This window comes from Brienomyrus brachyistius, chromosome 2 (genome assembly GCF_023856365.1).
Source record: "Brienomyrus brachyistius isolate T26 chromosome 2, BBRACH_0.4, whole genome shotgun sequence".
Classification (NCBI taxonomy): Eukaryota; Metazoa; Chordata; class Actinopteri; order Osteoglossiformes; family Mormyridae; genus Brienomyrus; species Brienomyrus brachyistius.
The window spans coordinates 28,286,423-28,310,854 of record NC_064534.1 but is presented as its reverse complement, the minus strand read 5'-3'; the positions used below and the strand labels follow the sequence as shown (position 1 = coordinate 28,310,854).

The 24,432-nt window shown below is 46.2% G+C and overlaps 1 long non-coding RNA gene across 2 annotated transcripts in view; it reads right to left on the bottom strand.

The window, feature by feature from the left end:
- The window catches only part of LOC125722701 (uncharacterized), a 39,185-nt gene that overhangs the window by 11,255 nt on the left and 3,498 nt on the right, over window positions 1–24,432 (bottom strand). Inside the window, exon 1 of one of the 2 annotated variants that reach the window (XR_007386518.1) lies at window positions 19,209–19,247. The exons of the other annotated variant lie outside the window; for it this stretch is intronic. This is a non-coding gene — a long non-coding RNA (uncharacterized LOC125722701). Of the gene's footprint in view, window positions 1–19,208; window positions 19,248–24,432 lie in introns of those variants that run through there. 2 annotated transcript variants of the gene reach the window in all.

The following is a 24,432-nucleotide window of genomic DNA, read 5'->3' as shown; positions in this document are numbered from 1 at the left end:
CTCTCTGTGTTAATGTCGATTGTTTTACTTGGCGCCTTTTGCTTTGCTCGAGATCACTGTGACTGAGGTCAGGGCACCTCCCAATCATGCAGGTCGACCCACTCACACGTGGGTCAAACTGTGCTAAGAAAGTTCCTGCAATCGAGGATCAGTGTCCACATCATCTGAACGCCAGAGCAATAGAAGCCGATTCACAGTGCGTCTATGAACTTGCACGAAACCTTCCATACGACTTGCTCCAAAGGTCCATTTTGAAAAGATCCACAAGTAAATGCAGCGCATGACAAATGTCTTCATGGTCATTTCAAAATCCCTTGAGTAGAGATCGTCAGGTGAGGCAATGAAAAGCCAAAGAAAAAGCGATGGAACAAAGGTTCAACGTTCAATATTCCGGAATGGAGACATTAGCAAAGAGAGCCGGACACGCTTGCTGAGTGGTTAGGCTAGAGGGTGGGGGTGAGCCCCAGAAGATGAAAAGATTGAGAAGTGACAGCGTCGTTTAATGCTACGCCAGACAGGTTGAAAGGACAACCCGAGCTTTGAAGAACAGGCAAGACACTGGTGCTTCAAACACAGTTGCTCGCAAAGAAACGGGATTATCTTTGAATACAAACGTTGAAAGTACAAAGCTCTCGAGAGCGCTGTTTCATCTCGCAACCAAAGCTTTGCTTAGCCACTCTAAAGTAAAACCTTCGTATTTTAAAATATCCGTCCATCCATCCATTTTCTAAACCGCTCATCCTACTGGGTCGCGGGGGGTCCGGAGCCTATCCCGGAATCAATGGGCACGAGGCGGGGAACAACCCAGGATGGGGGGCCAGCCCCATCGCATATTTTAAAATATACACATTTAAAATATTTGGTTATTAGTTTAATTTTTGCTTCCAGTTGTGGTCTGGCTTTCTGATTTGGTCAGAATACACACTCGTATACAGTAGTCCTTCTAGTTTCACATTTCCGAACCGCCAAATTTAAAAGTGCTGAACTAGTGCACGACTCATTCTGAGAAAATAAAATTATGCAAGTTACCACAATGATTCAGGAAGCTTGCAGAATCACTTTGAAACAGTTAAATTAAAAACGCAAAAAGGCGTTGTTTTTTTTCGCTTTTGCTGTGCACTTTGGGGGTGTAATCGTCCCACGATGGTTCATCACCACTGTAACCCTGGCTCATACCATCTGAATACATCCCAGGGAGGTACATCCCATTGTGTGGTCCATGACAGAGTGCAGCCTGGCTGATACCCCATATAGAGAGGTACAGCGCATGCAGGCGCACCCCCGTGCTCTGATAACATGCTCCACGCTGGCTCAGCGTTTCACCGCATGACTTGGTAATCAGTGGCCGGGGAGGACATGATTAAACCATCAGTTAAATTACCAGTTTGCCTTGGCTGGAATTCCCAAATTGAGGGTCATGCATAAAAAAGCCTCCTATTGTGGCTAGATAAGAAGCTGGCTCCAGTGGATGTTCTGACAATCTAATATCATTTGTTCTGGTTAGTCAAATGATATTAGACTGCTGAAGAGCAAAAATCTGCTCTGCCTCATCCACTGGATATGCAAACAATTTTTCTATAAACCCAGAAGAAAAATCCCACTATCCTGTTCACCTGTAACTACTGCGGCAGCCTTGACATTTTTTTAATGCATTTTAATACCTTGCAAAAAAACTCCATTCATGTTTCTCTATGACAGTCATGTCATCCATTTAAGGTTGCTAACAATGGTCAGCTGGCCAGCATGAGATTTTCAATTCCAGACAAATTTGCACACATATTCACATGTATGGAAGTATTTCATTAATAGTATGTAGGGTTTGCAAACTAACCCTAACACTTTTGTCGTAGCAAATTTTAGGTTTATACCAAAATAATATGGATTTGCCGTATGACTGCTTGTATTATTGTGAGAGTCTGAAAGCGTGAGTGTCACGCCAGATGTGTGAGATGTGTATTTTTACAGTCAGGCACGTTCTGCAGTCTCAAAAGGGGAGGCATGGAGCTGGTAACTTGGATGTGAGGAACCAAACAGGCTGTTTTAACTCAAAATATGAATTATTGAAATAGACTTTCTCCTTACTGGAGCAGAACTGTAGCTCAGAATTCCCCCCATTTGTTGTCAGCGAGTTTCTATTCTACCAGTGTAGCGTTGACACAACACTGCACGGTCCTGCGGGCCCAACCAGCCAAACTGAAACTACTAAATTGTGTGTGCATTCGGTGGAGACAGGAAGATCTGTGGGTGGAGACATTATCTGGGGGTAAACACTGAGTCATCTTTAGTATTTTAATGGGTCACGATAATGTCAGTGATATTCATTCTCCGATCAAAAATATGTGCGACACAGTCGTGCACACACATGATCTACAGGAGTTTTCCTCGACCCGGTCCTTGGGAGCCCAAAGACAGCCCACGGTTTTGCTCGCTCCCAGCTCCCTGCCAAAAAGTCCACATTTTCCCACCCCTTATATGCACAGCAAAAATGAAAAACATGGACTATCTGGGGGTCCCCGAGGACGGGGTTGAGAAACACTGGTCTGCAGGAACATCTTCTAAAAATCAACACCTGAATAACTGAGTCTTGAATGCCCTTTGCTCCCCGGATTCCCCCTTGACCCCCTTTATTTTAAATAAATGACAAATAAATAAATGTATTGACTATTGAATGCTGGGGGTATACAGTACTGTGCAAAAGTCTTAGGCAGCCAAAAAAAAATTATGTTTAAATAACTGTCATGTTGGTGTATAACTATGCTGTTACGCCTGGCAAAGTGTGTCAGCTTAGCCATTTCCAAACCTTTGCTAAAATAACCCTGTTATTTCCAGCAACCATACAACACACCCGTGTGTTTTCTGACCTGACCACTAGCCCACCTCATATATCTCATATATTCATTTTTTTAACTAATTAAGTTAATAAATTAAGTGAGCTGATGGTGAAATTTAATAAATACATGGAATGGTTCGGGTGCCACTGAGGAGAGGTTTGGGAACTGAGGTGGTGTTCATCTAGCTATCTAAGTAGATATCAGTAACTTCTTGGAGAACAGAAGATATTTTTACTACTGTATTTTTATTGTGTTACTCGTAATTTTCATATATTCTTATGTTAAATCATATTTTTTGTTCTAAGAAAATGCACTTACTACCCAGATAAATAGCGCTAAACATTTCTTTTGGGTGCCTAAGACTTTTGCACAGTACTGTATATAATGTAGGTGTGTGTGTGTGTGTGTGTGGGGCGGGGGGTATATCGTCTGATTCCACTCATATGCCTGTTATTGACAGGCATTAAGTCTTACTGCATAGAAGGACACAGAATACTCAGGGTGAGACTATGTAGAGGGTTTCCCTGCTGCAAGAAACAGCATAGAGCTGCATGATTTCCTGCCATTGCTGGTTAATGCTGGTTTGGTGCTGGTGTAGCTGGTGAACCAGCATAGCTGTGCTGGTCAACCTGCACATGAAGCTGGTCCACCAGCAATATTTCATTAATGATGCTGGTCCACCAGCACCACAACACAACATATGCTGGTATAACCAGTATGCATTATTCTGGCCATGCTGGTAATCAGCCATGCTGCTCTATGCTGTGTGGCTTTTATTTTGACGCGTATCTTTACACGCACAGTTAGTAGCAGAATGAGCAGTGTAAATGATTGTGGTTTGGAAGAGCCTGATAAAATGCTGAAAGAGGCACTGTGATAGCTTCCTCAAACCAGCTACCTAACTGGGTTAGCTTCAATGAAATAAAATCATTAGTCTTTTTGAAACAAAAACAGAAGTGTAGTGCTGGAGGAAAACAGCAGGAGCCCTCGGGCTGGGAGACGAGCACCTAGTCTTACTCACGGTAAAACAACAGGTGCCAGCAAAGCAGTACGGAGCCACATCGCCGCGCACTGTGCCATGAATACAGTATTAGCCTGAGAAGGCACACATCAGCGCAAACAGGTGATCATGCAATGATTACAGCGCCGTCGCATGTTTTCTGTGATTGTGATGCTGCCTGTATACCATGCAACTTAACCCTGGGCCTGCTCAAGGCCGTGGTTAGGGACGAATGGATAGGGGGGCTAGGTCTTTACTGGGGGGGGGGGGGGGGGGGGGGCTATGGCAAGCGTATATCTAATATAAAAAGCTATTAATGACTTAACCCAATAAATGCACATTTATTTTGGGGAGCTACAGCCCCCTGAAATAGGCTTAACGACGCCCTGGGCCTGATCGTCAGAATAATGCACGCGCTCCTTCTTCATGCATTACAATCTTATCAGCATCATATTAGTATGATTTATCGCATTGTGCAGTTAGCCCCAACCCCGGAGGTGTGAGGTGACACTGAGCCAGCATGTCGCGCCTCCATAATTACAATTATTCCAAAACACACCCTTCACACAGTAGTACTTATCCCTGCTTATGTTTAAACAAGCACAGTAGATGGGCTGCATATTAAAAATGGTTATTTGGCACATACCTGCATGTGGAACATCCACGCGGAATAAGAGGGGAGCAGCGGGATAATATGAGGATGTTTTGTACACATCAGTTGTGAGCCATGGGATTACAGGAGAAAGATATCAGAAAGTTTACTGCTTTACCTTCTCCTGAGGGAAAATATGGGTGTATCTATTTGGCACCTAAATATAGGCTGTATCAGGGCTGTTGAAATCACAGTCCCCCAGGTCTGAGCCCCTGCTCACTTTCCAGCTTCCTTTAGCCGTAAGCCAGGTGTGAAGCCTGTAATGCCAATAAGAATCAGTCATTTTTAAACTACCTAACTGCAAGAACTGGAAACAAGGCTTGGATTTGGAGTCGCAGTCCAGATTTGAAGAGCCCTGGGCTATATTAACTGATCGGGAAGCACTCTGATCTCACAACACTCCCTCCCAGTGATACTTGAGCTTCCTCCAGGTTCTCACAGAGTCCAAAGACATGCAGTTTCCAGCCTTCTTTAAATCACCTGTGGCATTGGGTATTAGCTTTGGGCCCTGTGTGTTGCTTGTATTGTGCCCTTTGCCAACTGGGACAGGATCCAGACTCCCTGTGTGTCTGTAGTGGGTGGGCAGTTGAAGGACAGATGGATAAATGGCTGAAACGTGGTGATCTTGCAGTAAACACATGGCAATCTTACAATAACTAAAGCATCGCAGTGCACGACCTGCAGACAGGCACGGAATCATACGCTATCGATGCATGCGCACGCCTGCAGAAATATCAGATTTTCATGTCTCCTGAAAAGACGTCACTGAAGGCCCAACAGTGGTAGCAGACAGCCCTGCATTGTGCTCCTCTCAGAGTGCCCTTGTGGGGCTCCGGAGGCGCGGGTAGCTGTTAAAATCAGTCAGGCCAAGTAGGATTATTGTCCATTGTGTTCATATCAGATGTTGGTGCAAGCTCTCTGGGGCAAAATGCCTGATGGCTTCACAGTGCCCTGGGTGCTGTCTGCATCTCCACAGGCTGAGGCTGCTCTCCACATGGGACCGGAAGCAGGAAAACGTTCCAGACCCGATGAACAAGGTGCAGCCAGCAGAGTCAAATGCTTCTTTTGCCAATTACAGGCTTGAAGACACTTAAAAAGTTTTGTTCCATCTGAAGGACACCATTCTTTACCACTATTGTTAATAAAAGCAGGCTGCAAAAATCTTACAACAGGAAGCCCATGTATTATTTTGCATTATTATTTACTGATTTTTACTTGAATTAGCATGCTGTTGTCCACATTTACAGAGACACGTTGGGTAGGCAGACTATATGTTTCGAACTGGAAAAATGAAACAATGAGTGGAGATGCTCGCTGTCCTGCCTGTCGCATTGCTGTCGTTTTCAGGTCGTCTACTGGGGTCTTCATATGTGGTGTGTGCGCTGATTTTACCACTTCTGTGCTGAGGTGCATGCAGACACTGCTTCAAGAGTGATTGGAGAGGTGGTTGGGGGCGTCCATTTTCTGCCTTGTGTCCATCGCTGACAGCACGGAAACCACATGAAGCGGGAGCCGCAGCCCGCAGCTGTCGCATGCAGCTGGCAGCACGGGGAGAGCCGATGAGATGGAGGGCGGGGCCCGGAGCCCCCACATGTGGCGCTACCTGTCCATCTCGGCTAAAGGATTTCACGCACAGGACAGCTGCCAGCACTCGCTGACTGTTTCGCCTATTTCGGAGCCTTAGTAAAAGCCGTCGAAGGGGGGGCTTCCACTCAGTGGCGGTTGACATGTGGCTGGGGGGGCGTCCGGGGGGTGCTGAGTCAGAGCAGAGCTGTCCTCAGCGGCTCATAAACGGAGTTCAGCTACTTCTTTGCTGAAAAGCGAAGTTTGTTGGAGAGGGATTCTAACATAGCCTTTTCATAGCTCTTATGTTTGCTGCATTGTTTGCGGGCTGCGGTTTAATGCGTATGGCTTGGGGCACTGCCTGGCTCAATGGGTTATGATGCTGTTGTCTGATTGGAAGGTCCCAGGTTGGGAGCTGGGATAGGAGAGTGGTGTCACTGTTGGGCCTTTGACTAAGACCATTAAGTGCATCACTTTGGATAAAAACACATGTTAAAGAAATGTCTTATACTTGTTAGTGAGTCTTAATAGAAAGGTATTGCCAGGACAAAGTGTTTAAAGGGTTAGTTATGGAGCACTTCCTGAGTTACTGCAGGAACTTAGGAAGTTCCTGTAACTAACTGTAGTTAACTAAGTAACTAACTGGATGTTAGTTACTGCATATACTAATATCTTTGTGAGGTAAAGGAGGCCAAGGAGTGCTGGGCATCCAGTCAGACAACTGAAGGTTCACACAGTCCTGCTGAGCAATGTTTTGTGCAGATTGTTCCAGATAAAAGTCTGCTGTGTAAATAGATCAGGATTGGTCGCAGGCGTTTTCCCAGAGACCCATTTGCCGTGAGACAGTGGCGTCCGGCAAACATAAGGCGTAAAAGAAACTCTCAAATGATATCTTGTGTGTTGATCTCCCTTGCCTGCCAGCGGGGCGAGGCACTGGAGAGCACACCGTGCAGCCAGACTCCTGTGGAAAACAAGAGACGTGATTTCAGAGTAGGCAGGCGGTGGCTGCGTAGGAGAGAGCCTCTGCCGCTCCCCCCCCAGCACCAGAGGGAAGGTTCTGTGTACTCAGCTGGGCCCAGAGACGTGTGGCCCTGGGCTCACCTCACTGGGATGGGGCTCAAAGAAGCGGATCCCGGACGGAGCTCAGCAGAATCCCACGGTTTTGCAGGGAACCGCCCTCTCCGGCCGAAACCTCAGAACCGCGGCAGTTCTGCGGGAAGATGGCGTCCATGGCAACCCGACTTTAGAAGTTGTTATTTGACAAGGAGGCAAAGAAAAACAGTGGCGATTATGATACTTCTGCTTAGGCTCGTTCAAAGTTGGCTGGGCAGTAGTACTTAGGTCTTGTTTCAGTATATAAACTTTCACTTTGGGTTGTACTCAGGGTCTAGCTACATGTAACTGTAATGAAACTAAAAACTGAAGAAAAGTGATTAAGAAACTGAGGCTCTATCCATTGACGCTTCCTCCTTCTGGCGTTTCCTCTGCTCGCCGCTGTCCTACCTCACGTCAAAAATGGCTAATTCAGTCCCCATCCACCGCCTGACAGTCTTAGATCCTAATGAAATCAATATGTACAAAAGCAACAATCCTAAAAAAAACCTGTAAGACCCTTAGATCCGTTCAGCAAGAGTCTTCTTTGTGAGAAAGAAAATGTGATCAAAGACTTCGGCACAGGTCTTAAGTTATCATCTTCTCTCTCTTCAAAGGCAAACAATTGTGGATGACGGCACTTAAAAATCAGACAGTCACCCATCAACGCCAGTTGCAGCGGAACTTTCGTTTTAGAGTCTCCTCCCTTACAGGTCTGGCCGTGTTATGTTTCAGGTTTTTATTGTGTCTATTTGTCTGTGTATGGCTTAAGGATGCTTTAAGGAAGCCTTCTTATAGTGACAGACTTCTTCCCTTTGATCTTCCTCCCGTGCGTCGGAAACGACGTGCCTTTTTGGTCGCCTCTGTTCCTGGTGTCACTCTCCTCTTTCTCTTCTGTCTGTCATTCAGCAGGCGGACGTTGAGCAAAGCGGCCTTTTTTGGCGTCATTTTTATTTCTCCTTGTATCTGTCACCTTAACGTTTTAGTGACAAATTACTTTGTGTAGAAATTTCACGACTGCCACCTTATTTTCATACTATGGGGAAACATGTTGCTGATGTTGGAGGCTGATGTGTCAGAGGCATATTTCCAGCATACTGTTCCCAAAATATTGGTAGGGATGTGTCCCTAATGTCCATACCCAAGTCTATGCACTTGATCTTACTCATCAAATGTGGATGCAAGCTTTAGGATTTGGGTAGCTCCATGGCGCAGCAAAAGTTAAATAAAGTGTAAATAAATCATTGCAATCATCAGTTCAATGGGTTCCTTCAGACAGACATAAACAGTGGATGGCGTCAGATGGCATCACCAGTAGGTTATTCTAGAAGGAGCAAGCAGCAACATGTCTTCCCCTCCCTCACAGAAGCACTGTAGCCTTCTGAAGATGACATCATCAAAATGCATCACCGGTAAGTTATGTATGCAGTACCTAACCGGTACATTACAATGCTCACGTGCACTGAGCTGCACACTATGCTTGGCCTGTGTCAGTATGGGGAGTCTTGGAAATGCATTAGAACCCCAAAGTCGTTATGAGCCGTATTCCCAGGGCATTTTGGGTAAATTCCATGGCAGGGCAATGAGCAGATCGAGCTGCACAATCAGGCAGTCTCCGTGACCATACCGGATGGGACAGAGCTGTTCTGCTCATTCTGGTACCCAACACGGATGGGGAAATCTGGAAAGGTAAACGTGCTCCCCCCAGACAGTACTGAGGGGAAGTTTACAGCCCAGGATCTGAGTCTATTTGTATAGTGAGGAACAGTAACTGTCACATCACCCCATCACGAAGTCCTGCACCAGCCACTCATTGCTGCCAACCCCTGATGAAACAGAGCAGATTTTGAACCGGCAGCGAACTTTTCAAAAAGTCCACTGTTTACAAGGGGATTTCTGTTCCATTTGCGAGGGATTTTTTTAAGGTGTCAGTTCAGAAACAAATACGGCTGTGTGGATGGCCTGGCAGCTGCAGGTGTGAGTCGTGTGGCAAACAGGACCACCAATTTTCCACTTACTACCAATTTGCCAAACGGCCGCTTAGACACGGGGCTGGTTCGCCACAGCAGAGACCCGCAACCCCAGCTGTGATGTCATTGCAGACTCACCGCACGCTCTCAGTGAGCCCTGGGCTGCATGGATCAGGGAGCGGATGTTTTAATGGTAAGGGGAAGCTCAGGGGACGTGGTGCCTGAGGTGAGGGGATATCAAAGGGGCACACGTGCGTACGCAGAGCTGCACGTACGCGCACACAGGCAGTTAGAAGGCCGGCGGACAGGCAGGAAGATTCATATCAGTCCCGGCAAGCTTTGGGTTATGGAATAGAACAGATTACAAGGTGCTCAGTAAACAAACAGCCGCCCGCCTGTCCTCTCGCCCACCTTAAAACAGGTTTTCATTGTTTGAGCAGTGCCGCATCTATCGTTTCGTCCTCCTGGTGCATCTGTTACAGCAGGATCGTATCAGTCTTCAGCATGCGTCTCATAAAAACACATCTCACATAAGGTCCTGTGTCAACACAGAGCACGTCTGTTTCAATCAGGATTTCTTTGCTCTTAGGTCACCGGGATCCCAAGGTGAGATAAGAGCCACTGAGCCGCGATGCAGGAGGAAGCCTGCCTTTGATACACTGGCGGGTAAACAGTAACGATTATTTAGTCATAGGAACAGGCCGAAGAGGATTTTTCTATTTGTGTACTTTTTATATATAATTTGTGTATTAATAACTGGAAGCAATATCAAACAGAAATGTTGAAAATGATCCAGGGTTATCACTAGGGCTGTTTTAGGGGGATCTTAATCCCCATCAAATGTTTTTCACCCCCCTCCCCCAAATAAGTACACTAGCCCCATCATATTTGTGTAATTCTGAAGGTAACATTCTGAAGATCCCTGTGAATATGAAAATTTGCAAATAATACCTGGACATCCCTAACCTCAACCCATCAACCCATAAGAGTCTGCCCACCGGAGCCAGCATAAAAAGTCTATTACCAATTCCTGAACAAACAGTACTATACTGTAAACTTTGCATGCTAAATTGTGTGTTCTCATACATTTTCATTAAAATCAGACCCCCCCCCCTAGTAAAAGCTTAACCCCCCTTTTCATAAACCTCTAGTGATACTCTGGATCAGAACATCATTTCGATTAGATAAACATCTTGGGGAGATATTGCCAAGGCAGGCCATGTAGACCCAAAATCAGCTGAACATGGCTCAGCCATCCATCCATCCATCCATTTTCCAAACCGCTTATCCTACTTGGTCACGGGGGGTGCGGAGCCTGTCCCGGAAGCAATGGGCATGAGGCAGGGAACAACCCAGGATGGGGGGCCAGCCCATCGCAGGGCACACTCAAACACATGCACACCTATGGGCAGTTTACAGTTTAGCAACTCCAATTAGCTTTTTGGACTGTGGGGGGAAACCGGAGTACCCAGAGGAGAACCATGGGGAGAACATGCAAACTCCACACACATGTGACCCAAGCGGAGACTTGAACCCGGGTCCCAGAGGTGTGAGGCAGCAGTGCTAACCACTGCACCACCACGCCGCCCCCTGCCTCAGCCATGTTATGTTAAAGTCATGCATGAAGCCTGTAAGATGAACACCAGGCAGAGGAGGCCTTTCACACAGGCTGCTCTGATGATCTGTGCTTTCTGTGTGCGCCTTTATTTTGAGACAGGTTATATAAAAGAGAGTCTCCTAAAATACGGCCAGTGCTCCACCGGGACACATTCGGATTTAGCCCTGATCCGTAGCCAGGCCAGGCTCTCTGTGCGCTGTTATTACCATCCTTAAAAATAGAATTAAATCTAGCATAATGCACTTCTACAGGGCTACACCTATTAGAGGCATCCAAACAGCTCTATTCCCAGACAGCTGCACTCCCTTCATACGACCAGACAGCCATATTTATATATACATACTGCATACATGTATAACGTGAAACTTTCATTACATGTACCTGCTTACCACACCTGAAAGTTATTTGCGTACTTTGCACAGATCTAAAAAAATAGACACCCAGTTTTGCCCATTTTAGTTCAAATTCCAAACTCCCAAACGGCTGCTGCTGTAGTTTCCGGAAAAGCCTTAGTTATAGATTTAGCTTGACTTCGTTCACTTTAGGGGTCAGTCACTATTAATAAACCAACTACTCTTTTAGTGATTTGACTGGCCACTCTCACTGGATCCAGTGACCTGCAAAGCAACCTAAACCTACCTAAACTAGTGGAGATATATAAGGCCAAACCTGACAAAAAAAATATGTTATGGTGTGAGCAAGGTATTATGGGTATGGGTCTAATTTATGCCTACTACTAATAAGACTGATATGCATCAGAAGAGGATGGATATTTATATATTTGGGTACTAAAAATGTTATCCACGAGCCTATCCTAAGCAGCATAGGGCACACAGCTGAGGTACACCGTGGATGGAATGCCAGTCACACACACAACACACAGCACTGGAAGATGCTTACAGTGAACTCTAGGCAATCTTCAATCCCCCCATACAAGGAGCATGTGCCACCTGAGACAAAGTGGCATCTGCTGGCTGAGTCGTCGCTCCCTCAGAAGGCATCCTAGGGGGGGCTGTCACTGTAATGTAATGGGCTAACTGGCACTGCAGACACATGTTGTGAGAGACTGAGAGATGCTAACTGCCCATCTCTGCAGTGCAGGAGGACACTGGAGTATCCAAAGGAAGCCTGGGTGTGTGGACATGCGAACTCCACACGCAGACATAGGAGAGAGAGGATTTTGACCAGCGACACTGGAGATGTGACTGTACAGTGCTACTCTCTGAGCCTCAATACCACCCATAGGATGTCTTATATAAACAGTGTGGCATTGTCAGTCGCAGTGACAGCCTCAGCCAAGCACAGATAACACAGGAAAAGCTCATTACCTAAGCCTTCAAACATGTAATATCCCAGACACAATGATCTCCTTGCATGAGTCTGGACAGTATTATGAAAGTGAGCTGAGTACAACCTTTATTTTAAATCTATGGTTCCTTCCCTGGAAAGAACAGTGGTGATAAGATCAGATGCTCTTCTAAACTCTTGTTGTGTAGGAGGATCTTGCAAGAAGATCACTTGTTTACATATGTAAACTTCTGCCAAAACAAAGGGCTTTGGAAGGCGGTGTAAGGCTCAGCAGTTTAGCCTTGCTTCTGATCAGAAGGTCATGGGTTCCAGTCCCATGGTTAGCAAAGCAACCCATAATGCCATTTGCTCCCAGGGCTGTCCAGCCCTGCATTCTCAGTTGCAAGACATTTTGGATGAAAGGGTCTATTGAAGGGATAAAATGTAAATAGAGTGATCAAGTAATTTTCATTTCATTAGAAATCAAGAAGAAGTTTTACGAACTTAATTGAATTTCTTTGACAGGTAAATTAACTGCATAATTTGAATACTACGTTAGTAAGTGTTTACTCTTTGAGTGAGGATGTTAATATCAATTGATTACAGATGACTAGTTTTAGCAAACACAACTGTTGATTGAAGCTTGCCAGCTAAGATAAGTACCATTTATATTATAGGCAAAGGTGTTTAAATATTACACATCCTCCTGGCTTAGGTCGATCTAAACTGCGTTACACTGAAAGCAATTTCCCAGCTGCACTGAGGCATCGACAATGTTTTGCAGACTTGTTGCCTCATCTCAAGTAGTAGTCACATGACAAAGCGTTATGGGGGGGATGTAAAATGAACAGGGAGGCTCCTAATAGTGCTGATAAGGAGCCTGTTTGTTATTCAGAAGGAGACGCTGTGACAAAGGAGCATGAATCCTATCTGAGATCGCAGCCTATCATGGGTATAGAAATAGTACAGCTAGACCAGCACCAAACCCAGCAGTATGAGGACAAGTGACTCTTTTCTTTCAGAGCTGCCGGTACAAATCGGTGGATGCATAATCTGGCTTTATGCAAATCAGGTGGGAGAGACAGATGCAGTAACATTGTTTCCATTTGCATGGGCATGTCTCTCCAGTCTGTCTTTCTAGCCAAATGCAGGGCTGGAAGATCACTGACCCACAGCGAGTAACAATTAAACACGCTCGTTGCAGGTGGACATCTCCCAACCATTTACTCCAGTTATGGTGGTGGGGGAGTGGAATCTATCCCTGCCGACACAAGGCAGGGGTGCATCCCAGAGGTGGGGAGGTGGGGGGGGGGGGGGGTCCTGTCAATACTAGTCATTTATAGAATCACATAAGCAACTTCTACTGCAATTGCAGTTGTTCTGATGATGGGGTTCATGATGTACATAAAATCAGAGTAAACAACAGCGTGACATATCCCAGCATGCCCCAGGCCGGCCACGCAGCTGATTCCAGGTCAGGCTTTACAGTGTCTGTTAGCAGGCGGGTGAGTAGAATCAACTTCTGTCTAGTTACAAATTGGGCCAGGGTTGATAATGATGTTCCCGCATAATGTTTACCACCTGTCAGGAAATTAAATGACCTACACTAAAACCTTGGATTGTGAGTAACTTGGTCTGTGAATGTTTTGCAAGATGAGCAAAAAATTTTAATTAATTTCAACTTGATAAACGAGCGAGGTCTTGTAATACGAGTATCACGTATACGGTTTGTCTCCCTAATGTCACATGATCACAACTGAGCCGATGGTTCTTCTCTCTTTCTCTCTCTCTCTGTCTCTCTCGCTGTGGGATTGTGGGTAATCATTTCCCATGCTCGGTCTCAGTCGGTGTGCCTCACTCGTATAGTCAAAATTTTGTAGAAAAGCACCTTCCGAATAAGGGTGTAGCAGTGCGAGCGATGAATCTGTTTAACAAAAATGCAATGTCCACATTTCCACAAAATCAAAAAGGAGGCAAAAGCAGCTGTCATTGGATAGGTTCCTTGTTAAAGTCACACAAAAAGAAAAAGATTCCAGTGAGCCAACAGCAGATTCCATTAGTTATAATGAAAGTTGTCCTACAAAATAACCCTCCTCTTCTCCTCTCTCTCGTCTCCTTCACACCATCCACAATTCTTTTCAAAGGTAAAGTGCAGGTTAATTTATTTTATGTATTTTTACTTTATATTTTGTATTAATCATTTTTATATGAATATTTTTGGGTTGTCGAACAAATCAACTGATTTTCCATTATTTCTAATGGGAAAATTTGCTTTGATATACGAGTGCTTTGGATTACAAGCATGTTTCCGGAACGAATTATGCTCGCAAACCAAGGTACCACTGTATTTTTGTTTAGTGTTTTCATCGCCTCATAGAAACCCCAAGAAGATCATTGTGCAGAGTTGAGGCACCCCGTGGTCCATTTTGCATTCGAACACAACTTGACCAGCAGGATTCTCATAAAACTCCCAGTAACCAGCCCCCTGCTTCTGTCACCACATGTGATACATTAAGTGACAGTGTGAGTGATTATAAATCCCTTTGGTGGGGGATAATTAACACTGGCAGGAGATGGATGAAATGTTAGGACTTCCTCACTGTTTCAATGTGACGTGATGCTCGTGGCCGTTGACAAAGATCCCCCTCTGCAATTAATGAAAGAATCTCAAAAGTTTGGTTTGACAGGCCAAAAGAAGCACATCCAGGAATAAATTCTTCCAGTAATGTTCTCCACTTAGGCTTCTATGTTATTTATTTAAAATCATGAAACAGCACAGCTGAATGGACACCCCGAGGTGTATTTTCCTCTTTGAGGGTGGTGTGTTAAGCACTTGTTCTGTCACATCACTGGGCCTTGTGTGTCCAAACACAATACACTCTCTTCCTGCCCCCCCCGTTCTATACTAAGCCCAAAGGGCTTCATCGAGCATTAGAGAGTGAGAACCCCTGAATCACAGACGGATGGGGGGCAAACAGTAGAGAGGGAGAGAGTTATAATGACTTTATAAGTAAATGAAGGAGATGCAAAGGAGCATTTACTCTTGGGACATCTAGTCATCTTTCTGTGTTCTGTTACATTACTTCTTCATATTATAAATGTGTTTTTATCTTGTCCTGTCAAGGAAGCACCTGAGATCACAATCCTCACGTGTGTGTTTGACTCACCTTGTAACTGTGATTCCGTGTCACTCCCATTGTGTTCATCTCCCTGCTTACCAAGCACGTTGAACTATGACGTCAAGCTGTCTATTGTCGCTCAGCTGATAAAACTTCCTCAAATACCAAATGGGGCAACATAACCGTATGCATTGCAACCTTCTACGGTCCCCTAATCACGCTCAGCAGCACATGTGAATATATGTAGTCAAACGTGACTTTGGCTAAGCTGAGTTTAATTGTTTGGTGAATCCAGTGTTGTCATAAACCACAATGGAAGATAGATTGAGTGTTTCCACTTAATTCTGCCCAGTGTTTTTTCCCAACCCTTGGAGCCAAACAGTTTGCCCAGCAACAGGACATCCAAGTCACCCTTAAATTGTGTGTCACCGTCTGCCCTGCTGAAGTTTCCGGGGATGTCCCGGCAGAGGGTGTCCCAATAGCAAACCCTGTCTCCACTTCCAAATCCGGATTATTTCTGAATACCGTCCTCCTCCTCCTGTGTCAACTATAATTGCATTTTCTGGGAAACTCTGTCAGTTACTTTTCCTTTTCAATGCAGTCGCAGTGCTGAAACCTCTTCCAGGTTCTCAGTGATGCACATGCTCCAAACCTGTCTCTCAGTGCATCTCTGCCCTTAAGTAAGACGTGACTCTTCTACATACACAAGCTTGGTAGGTGGATTAAACACCGGCTGCTACCCCACTTGGTGTGGCCCTAGCCTGCCATGTTTGGTTTGCCTGCTCCGGTGTGGCATCAGTCAAAGATGAAACAACAGAAATTTTTTCAACAACAGAATGAAACATCTATTTTGACATGGCCTCTCTTTTGGGCGGTCTTTGTCCTCTGATAGATGCACCAAAAATAAATTGTCTGTGGTGCAGTTTGGGGGGGGGGCTTCCAAAAATCCAAGCTCCCTCCCTCTACCCTCGCTTTTTACATGCAAAGTGTGTCTTTTATTCTCCACACACACCCCAACTAACCACCCCCCCCCCACCCCCAACATTGAAACCCATCCATTCTTTATCAGGCTCTTGTGTTTGTGAAAGGAACCGGCTCAAATTTCCCCTTTTGGAGCAGCAGCTGCTTCAGAAGCATGGATGTCTTTTTAGAGCTTTGAGGAACCCCCCCACCCACCCCAACCCCCCCACCCCCCCATCATCCCATGATGCTCTGTCTGTCTGCTGGGGCTGCTCCTAGCTTCCTTTGTATTTCTGCGATAGCCTCCCACCTCCCCTTTGAGGGAGGTCTGTGCTGGAAGGGCAGGGGGGGGGGGGATTCTTTTTTATGCTATTATCCGAGCTGCGAGCAGGTCGCACGTGTCCACATCTCTGCAGCCTTTTCATCCCTGGCCAGAGCCTGAGGGCCCAGGACCCAGGCAGCTGTTAGGGATGTGGGCAGAACACAGCTGTCACTCGACCCTTAAGGGCCTCCGTTCAGCCCCCAAACCCCACCCCCCCCCGCCCGTTGCCATCCAAACCCGGGGTTAGACCACGCCGTTCAGGGGGGACAATGGAAACAGGAGGGCCACTAAGAACTGCAAAATCGTTTTAATGTGGAGTGGATTTCAGCAACAGTTGGCAGCACGTGTCGTTGGGATACGCTCAGAGTGGGGGGGGCATCTAGGGGCACACACCTTTGCAGATACAGGCACATACGGGAGACACGCACACCCCAGGGACACTCTGGAAGTGACCGTGGGGGTGACATGCTGGCAGTGTGACAAGATCTATGATATCCTTCCATTAATTGCAGATGGGAGTCTTTGTCAAGCGTAGCACCCACCCCGCACCATTCCCAGAATGCATCACTCTTCAAGGAACGCAATGCCAGTGGATGAATCTCGTATGAGTCTGACTGTCCCTTGGAGGGGGCTGCTTTCGACAGGGCAGAGTGTGTCGGAACTGGGCCAAATTCAGTGATTCAGTAAAGCAGCACAGCTGTTTCTCAGACAGCAGCTTGTCAGCACCCCCCGTGCAGGCCAGCCTGCGTCCCGCTTGGTGCCACTCACCTGGTGCATCAAGTGGGGCTGGAATGCAACCACACTGGGGGAGTGTGGGGGGGCATATGGCCAGTGACCGCACACCTGACTGGTGCTGCACACCTGCCGTGCCACACTGAAAACCTAATCATCCTGTCAGGCTCGCAACGGCCCACCCACCCATGCAGGAAGCATTTCACCCCCCCCATTTCACACAAAGGGCAGTCGTACGCTTGGCTGTGTGACACCCACACCTCCCCCTCCAACCCCCCAGATGGTTTGGCTGACACGGAGAAGTTTTGCTATTGGCAGACAATGGACCAATAAGATCGAAGCAGGAACATGGAGACAGAGGCGGAGTTTGCGCACAGAAATTATGCAGCATTAGGGTGACCTAGTAACTTCTGCGTGTAGGAAATTTGTTGAAGGCTGGATTAATTATTACATAATTGATTCATACATTCATTAACAATGAATGAATCGCATTCGCTCATTAGCATACACAACAGTCTAAGCATCACTCTCATCTGCCATAAAAACTGTCAATTAAATCCAGAGAGATTTGCATTCTGGTTGAACATGTTGGAATATAAAACTGTAGAAAGTCACACCCTTGATGGGAGCCTAGCCAAGTTGATCTACGGATGAAGGAAATGTAAATGGAAATTGTCTCCGATAATGCAACACATACTCCTATTGTAAATGCATCATTTAACCCCCCACCCACAATGAGATTTAAAACCCTGGCAGGGGTAGCTATGCAGGAGCCCTGAAATCTTCTAAGCAGAAGAATTATCTTTGAAACAAAACGTGTGCCTGGTTGTAGACTTCTGCAGATAAGGTGTTTGGGGGGACATGGGGATGTTGCTGGTCGCCCCAGGCAACCCAGCAGCCCCTGTCTAACCCCAGCCCATCTGCTATAGTTTCTGGGGCATCTTCAGCACTTGAATGCAGCTGGAGAGAGTGAGGTGGGAGGGGTCGCAGGGGGAATGAGTGTGGTGGAGGTAGGAGGGGGGGGCTGGGGGCTGCAGGGGGCATGAAAGGGTGTCTCCAGAGGGAGCCATGTGGCAGGCAGTCTCCTTAGGGAAGGATAAGGGAGGGGGGGTGTGGGGCCAGGAGTGTGCGTAGATAATGAAATATTGTGACACACCACACTCAAAGCCCAAGCTAATCAAAACAGCTGCAGGCTTTGGGGGGTAGTCTGGCTTTGGGGGGGGGGGTGGAGGGGGGAGGCTACATCCTCTTATATTAATCAGTACATTCCAGCCCACCGAGTGCTCCATCACCAGGACAGGGTAGCCCCCTTAATTTTATGCCAGGATTAGGGGCCCCTCCTAGCACTTTAAGGTTGCCAATTGTGACCACTGCCCCCCCACCCCACTCTCCCCCCGCACAGCCGCTGCAACAGGCAGACGTTCCCTGCTACCCATGAGTGCACGACAATGGGGATCCAAAAGCACAACCTCCAAAGCAAACAGAGGAATGAGGGCTGGCTTGTGCCAGGCCTGAGCCCCCCCGCACCCCCACCCCCAGCGACCCACCCACTATCCCTTTGTGTGGAGTGGCAGATGGAGAGATGTGGCCCCGTTGCTGGGTAGACTTGCCATCAAAGTTTTCAGACGATCTCTGTTTTTTTTTTCCTACAGACAGCGGCTGCCTGTCTGCTGAAGACAAAGAAGCTCTTACACTTGCATTGTTCGGGATTTCTGATTAGACTGCTTTTGTTCAAGTTTTCCCTATTGCCCCCCCCCCCCAAAAAAAAAAAAAAAAAGTGACCTGCCTGGGGGGGATGAAGGGGTCAACAGGAAGCCTGGAGATGGTGACCGCCGGTCTCCACACGCGTCCGCTATTGCGGCAGCACAAGCAGCTGATCGCTTTGGGGCATTTAACCGCTCGCATGTGCGGGCGCACCGAGTTTAACCACGCGTACACACCGCGCGGACATGCTGCATTTAACCGCTCGCATGTGCGTACACACCGCGCGGACATGCTGCATTTAACCACATGCACGCGCCCACACAAGGCACACGGACACAGTGACTTTATGTTTACTCACCGTTCCTTGAATATCACACACTGTGATTGCAGTGTCAAGCTGCTATGCCGTTGAAACAAACTTAATTAGGTGGCAGATATTAAATGACAACCGGCTATCTTAGAAAAGTAAACACAATTTGCTACCAAAATGGGGAACTATTATTATTTATAAAGCTTGTAGTCAGGGAAGGAAGCTTAGGAATAAAATGAGCTGATTTATTCAAGTCATGATGAAAACTTAATCAATGTCTAATGGGAACACTTCCTGGAGCAGTAAGGATGGCATGATGAACCCAAAGGGGCTGGTTCAGGCCGTCTCCTTCCTGGCGGATTAAACCATTGAGTCTCCAAACGTGCGTTTGTGTGTCCTGCTGTCCTCAGTGCCCATGTGCCCAGAGCAGGAATGCATACCATGTAACCTCTGTGTAAACAGGCCTCTCTGAATATCAGCAGGAATAAAAAATAATAATTTATAAGTATATTATCTGCCTCTGGGCAGTGGGGAAAAGGGCTAGATCCTGGCAGTAATAGTACAATGTTTCGAAGGCCTATTTTTTACATTCTCTTGTAACCATTGTGCTGTCTTGCATGAATCTGTTTGAATATGATAAAATGTGAAGCAGATGTAACTTTCAAATGCATAGACTGACATACAAAAGAAGAAAATGAAATGTCATTGATGACACTAATAGAGTTCCTATTCGAAACACAGAGCTAAAGCTTTTTTCCTACGCATGTGGGGTATATTCTTCCCACTTTTACACACACTGTACCCAGCTCTAATGTTGTTTGGCGCCAGTTTTCTTAATCAAATTTTTTGCGATCACATTTACTTGCACACCTGCATTGTTAATTGCATTTTTAAATAAGGCTTGGTATGGCGTGTCATTTGCGTTTGTTTATCAGTTCGGCAGTAGCCGCTGAGATTATGATGAATCGTTGCGTTTATGTATCCTTGCATCATTCTTTGGTGTCTTAGGACACATATGAATGGCAACCTGGATGCAGGCATAATGAAAGAATATGCAGGTGGCAGTAGAGATTCACATTAAGGCGCTTTATGGCCTTCAGTAACAAGGTCAGCATTCCCGTTGTTACTCGAGTGTGGGCCTTGAGCAGCACATGATGAAAAACAATGTAAAAATTGCATGTCTTGCGTGGAGGTCAGCCAGCTGTCACGGTCTTTACAGGAAAGGAGGTCTGATGCGGCAGTGCAGCTCCACGATTGTGCAAAAAACAACATTATCTTAAAGCACACCCTGCACTGCTCCCTGTCGTACTCACACAGAGGGCATTCAGTAGAAAACATACAGGATTGCACAACAGCTGCGTTAACCAATGAGAGGACTGTTGCCCCCAGAAACACCTCCTGTTTGGTCCTGTCCTAGAAGCAATCCTGACTTTGATTGGTCGAAGGCACCCAGCCCCCCATCCAACCTTCTACCAGCTTTCAGGTTTCAGACCTCTATGGATTAAGGGGCATCATCACTAATAAATAGGCGTTTTTTTTTTTGTTTTTCGTCAAAAGACGAAAACTGATAAGACAAACATACGCGATTTGTTTTCTGCGGAAACAAAGGAATGTGTGTAATGAGTGGAAAGGCCTTTTTATAACCGTACGATTACCTACTGTTGCCAGGGGCTTGCGTGTGCAGGAAGAGTAATGCCCCCCACCCCCCGTCAACATGGCTCCTTAAAAATGCAAGGGAGTGACTCTATCGCTGAGGCTATCAACTGGAGCGGCATGAAAAAGGGGAATTCATTTAAGGGGAATTCACTGCGTTTGTTACTGGAGCAGGTTTCATGTGGAACACATGTAAAACTGCAGGCATGCTGTTCATTCGAACACACAGGAACACATGGAGATGTTTTTGTGACCTATGCTGTTTACCTTATAAAAAGGCCAACTCTACCTCAAACGTGCCCCAACCACACACTAGGTCACTCTGGGAATGTGTGGGTGAAGCAGAAGTGGTAGAGTTTTCGTTTTCATTGCAAATGTTTATTAGGTTGTTGGTTTTTTTTAAAAAAAAAAAAACATTTCTTGGAACATTGGTGTAGGGATCCCCTTACAGTTGCATCATGTTTGTGAGGGCAGTAGCTGTGCACGATACATACAAAGTGTGATGCATTGCAAAAATAATATATGTGAGCTGTTTCTATCAGCATAATAAGTGCACAGTTGTCTACAACAGACTGGCTCCATTTTCCAAAGCAGAAGGGAATTCAGGTGTCATTTATTAACCAGCATGTGTAAAATACTATAAACAGTACGTCAGTGAGACGTGGCCTGAATGTTGTGGAAAAGACCCCCGCCCTCCGGGTCCACATTGTTCCCAAAGACATGGACCGCAAACAACAAGCCGGGCAAAGTTATTTGTACGCAGAGAGCAACCTTTATTCAAACTCCCCCCACATGAGACCACGAGCCAATGTGAGGTGTGCTGTGGAGCTTCGGGGGCGGGAAGGCAGTACAGGTTGCTTATGCAGAGACGTGCTGCGTTTCCCAGCCGTGCTGGAAAAAGGGATTTGTTGACAAAGATAGGATAACCTTTAAGCCAAAGGGGATGTTGATGACTGTCTGAATAAGACAACCAGTGCCCCATCATAGCGGTATATTACAATGAAGATCACAGACTAGCGCTGCTACATTTAATCTAATTATTGTATTCGTCCAAAAGTGTCCCCAGGACCACCCTGTAAACCAGGCTGAGGAGTTCTGTTGTTTTTTAGCACTAAAAGAGAACCTCTGTAATACCATCTGCATCACAACATGAAACCAAATCCGAAACAAACAAGGGGTAAACAAACATTGTGTTTTTCCCAAGATTCCATGCTGTGCCAAAACTGTTTTAACACCCCTGTTATCCGGTTACAGACTTAAACGCCTTTTACACAAAATAGATCACATTTTAAGAGTCGTGTACTTGGGTGGCGCGGCACAATAATTTGATGTAGATAATAAGAAACAGAATTGCACTCACTTTTTATGCAGTGCAAGCTGTGACGCAACAATAAATATGAATCTGAATCAGATTTTTGGCTTAAATGCTGTTGTGGTTTAGTGTTTTCTTTATGTCTGCCGCATGTGTTTGCCAGGTATAATTGCCTCCCTTTCTGCTACGTCTGTGTATTGTATGCTTGTGTTTACATTTGTGCTTGTCCTTTAATTGGGTACAGCAAGTCCATGCTGAAGATCACAGAGAAACCGGGCATGTTTTTGACAGCGAAGGCGCTGGTGCTCCAGCCTTTGCTGTCAGAACCCCCAGCAACCTGTCACCTGATCTGTTGTGGAACTGGACCCAGCAGTAGGCACGAGTCAGCATGTACAGCAGCATGGGGGGGACACTCCAGACCGAGAGGATGGTGGGAGAGAGGACAGTCCCAGTCCCCCCCCCCCCCTTTCTGGGGAGTTTAATTTACTCAGTGGCAAAGTAATGCTCCATTTGAAGGAAAACACAGAGGATGGGGAGACATACAGGTTCAAAGCAATTCATCGTGCAGATCTTACTGCTGGCTGTTTCCCGTGAAGCACAATTTGTGCACCAGTTCTCACTGTCTTTGCACGTAGATAGGCTCAGTGTTTTTGAAGGGGGTGAGGAATCAAAGTTCATGCCACCATTCCTCGGGGTAAATGTCACCGGATTTCCTTTGATGTTGACCACAAGTGGGCTGTTTTTGATGGTGGAGGGCTGGTGGGTGGAAGCGATCAATGTTCCGGACGCACGGAAGTGCAAATTGCGAGACAGAGCCCAGGGGAAGCGGCCAGAAGACAATCAACGGCGACGCAGACTTCACAGGTTCACAGATCAGTTCCCATTAGTGTTGTTATTACAAGGCACAAAAGCTACTTTAGACATTCTACTAGCTAATATGTGTCAGATCATGTGTTTCATTGGGTTGTAGTTGTAAATGTATAAAAGACAGCCTGCATTAGATTATGGTAATTACAAGAAGGAATATATTAACTTAAGCAGTGCAGGAATCTGGCTGGCTGCTGAAGAGGAAATACTCAACTTGAATTTCATGTCCCCATCTGGTCACATCTGACTTGCTAACGATTTTAACTAACGTGCCATAAGTGTATAGCAAAACAGGTCAAAAATACATGAAAGCTCTCATAACAATTGTCTTAACATTCCTAAATAATGAAACAATCACATAACTCATGGAAGAGTATTGTGAATCCCTTCTAAGCAGTTGATAGGTGGCAAAGGTGAAGTGACAACATTCGGGGTCTCTTACGACATTGACGTGTTTGTTATGAAGCAAAAATGAAGTAAAATTTTAACCCGTCAGGGTTTCCAGCAAACAGGAGCTGTGCTTGTGATGAAAGAGAAACATGACAAGCATTTAAATAAATATTAATTTAAAGGGTTAGACATGCACATCGCTCTGGAAAACAGCATCGCTAAGCAGCCAACAAATGAACAAAGTCAGAGGGCAGATTACTGCTATGCAAAAGGATAATAAATCACAACAGAAACCAGACCCAAAGAAAAAAGTTTTCAGACACATGGGCGTGTGAATCTGCTGCATGTGTCTGAACATGACTGGCAGAGATCACACCATCTTTCATTCATAACAGCTTATCCTCCTGCACAGCAGTGCAGTGAGACTGGAGCCTGTCCCAGTAAGAATGAGGCACTGGACATACTGGACAAGACGGCAGCACATTGCAGAGTGTGCACGTGCACACACACACAGTTACACGGACACAAACACATACACACCTACATGGAAGTTTAGGGGTATTAATTCACCTAACTGCATGTTTTTCGATTGTGGGGGTAGGGAGGCATGCAGACCGGGAGGGTTCAGGCAAACTCCACACACAATGTCCTCATAATTTAACACCAACATCAGTGTCATGCCCCAATCGTGCTGATCCTCTTGTGTGCCACGCCCCCTCATCTACCCTCGTGCGGAATCCTCGTGTTTCTAGTTGTGTCTCATTAGTCCAGTGTATTTAAGTACATGTCAGTGTATGTTTCCAGAGTCCAGTCATTGACGTTGTTCTGTGCTCCTTAGTGTGTCTATTCAGAATAAATCCCGTGTTCACCAATTTCCCCCGGCGCCTGTGTCTACTTCCCCGCTTCGTGCCAAGACAGCATGACCGAACTCAACAAACAGGCTCCTCGCCTCACCGAGGAGGAATACCTCAACCTGGCGGACGAGGTGATCTACTGACTCCGGCAGCCCGAAGTGAGGGAGGGCCCAGCTGCCAGAACGTTTGCGGTGCG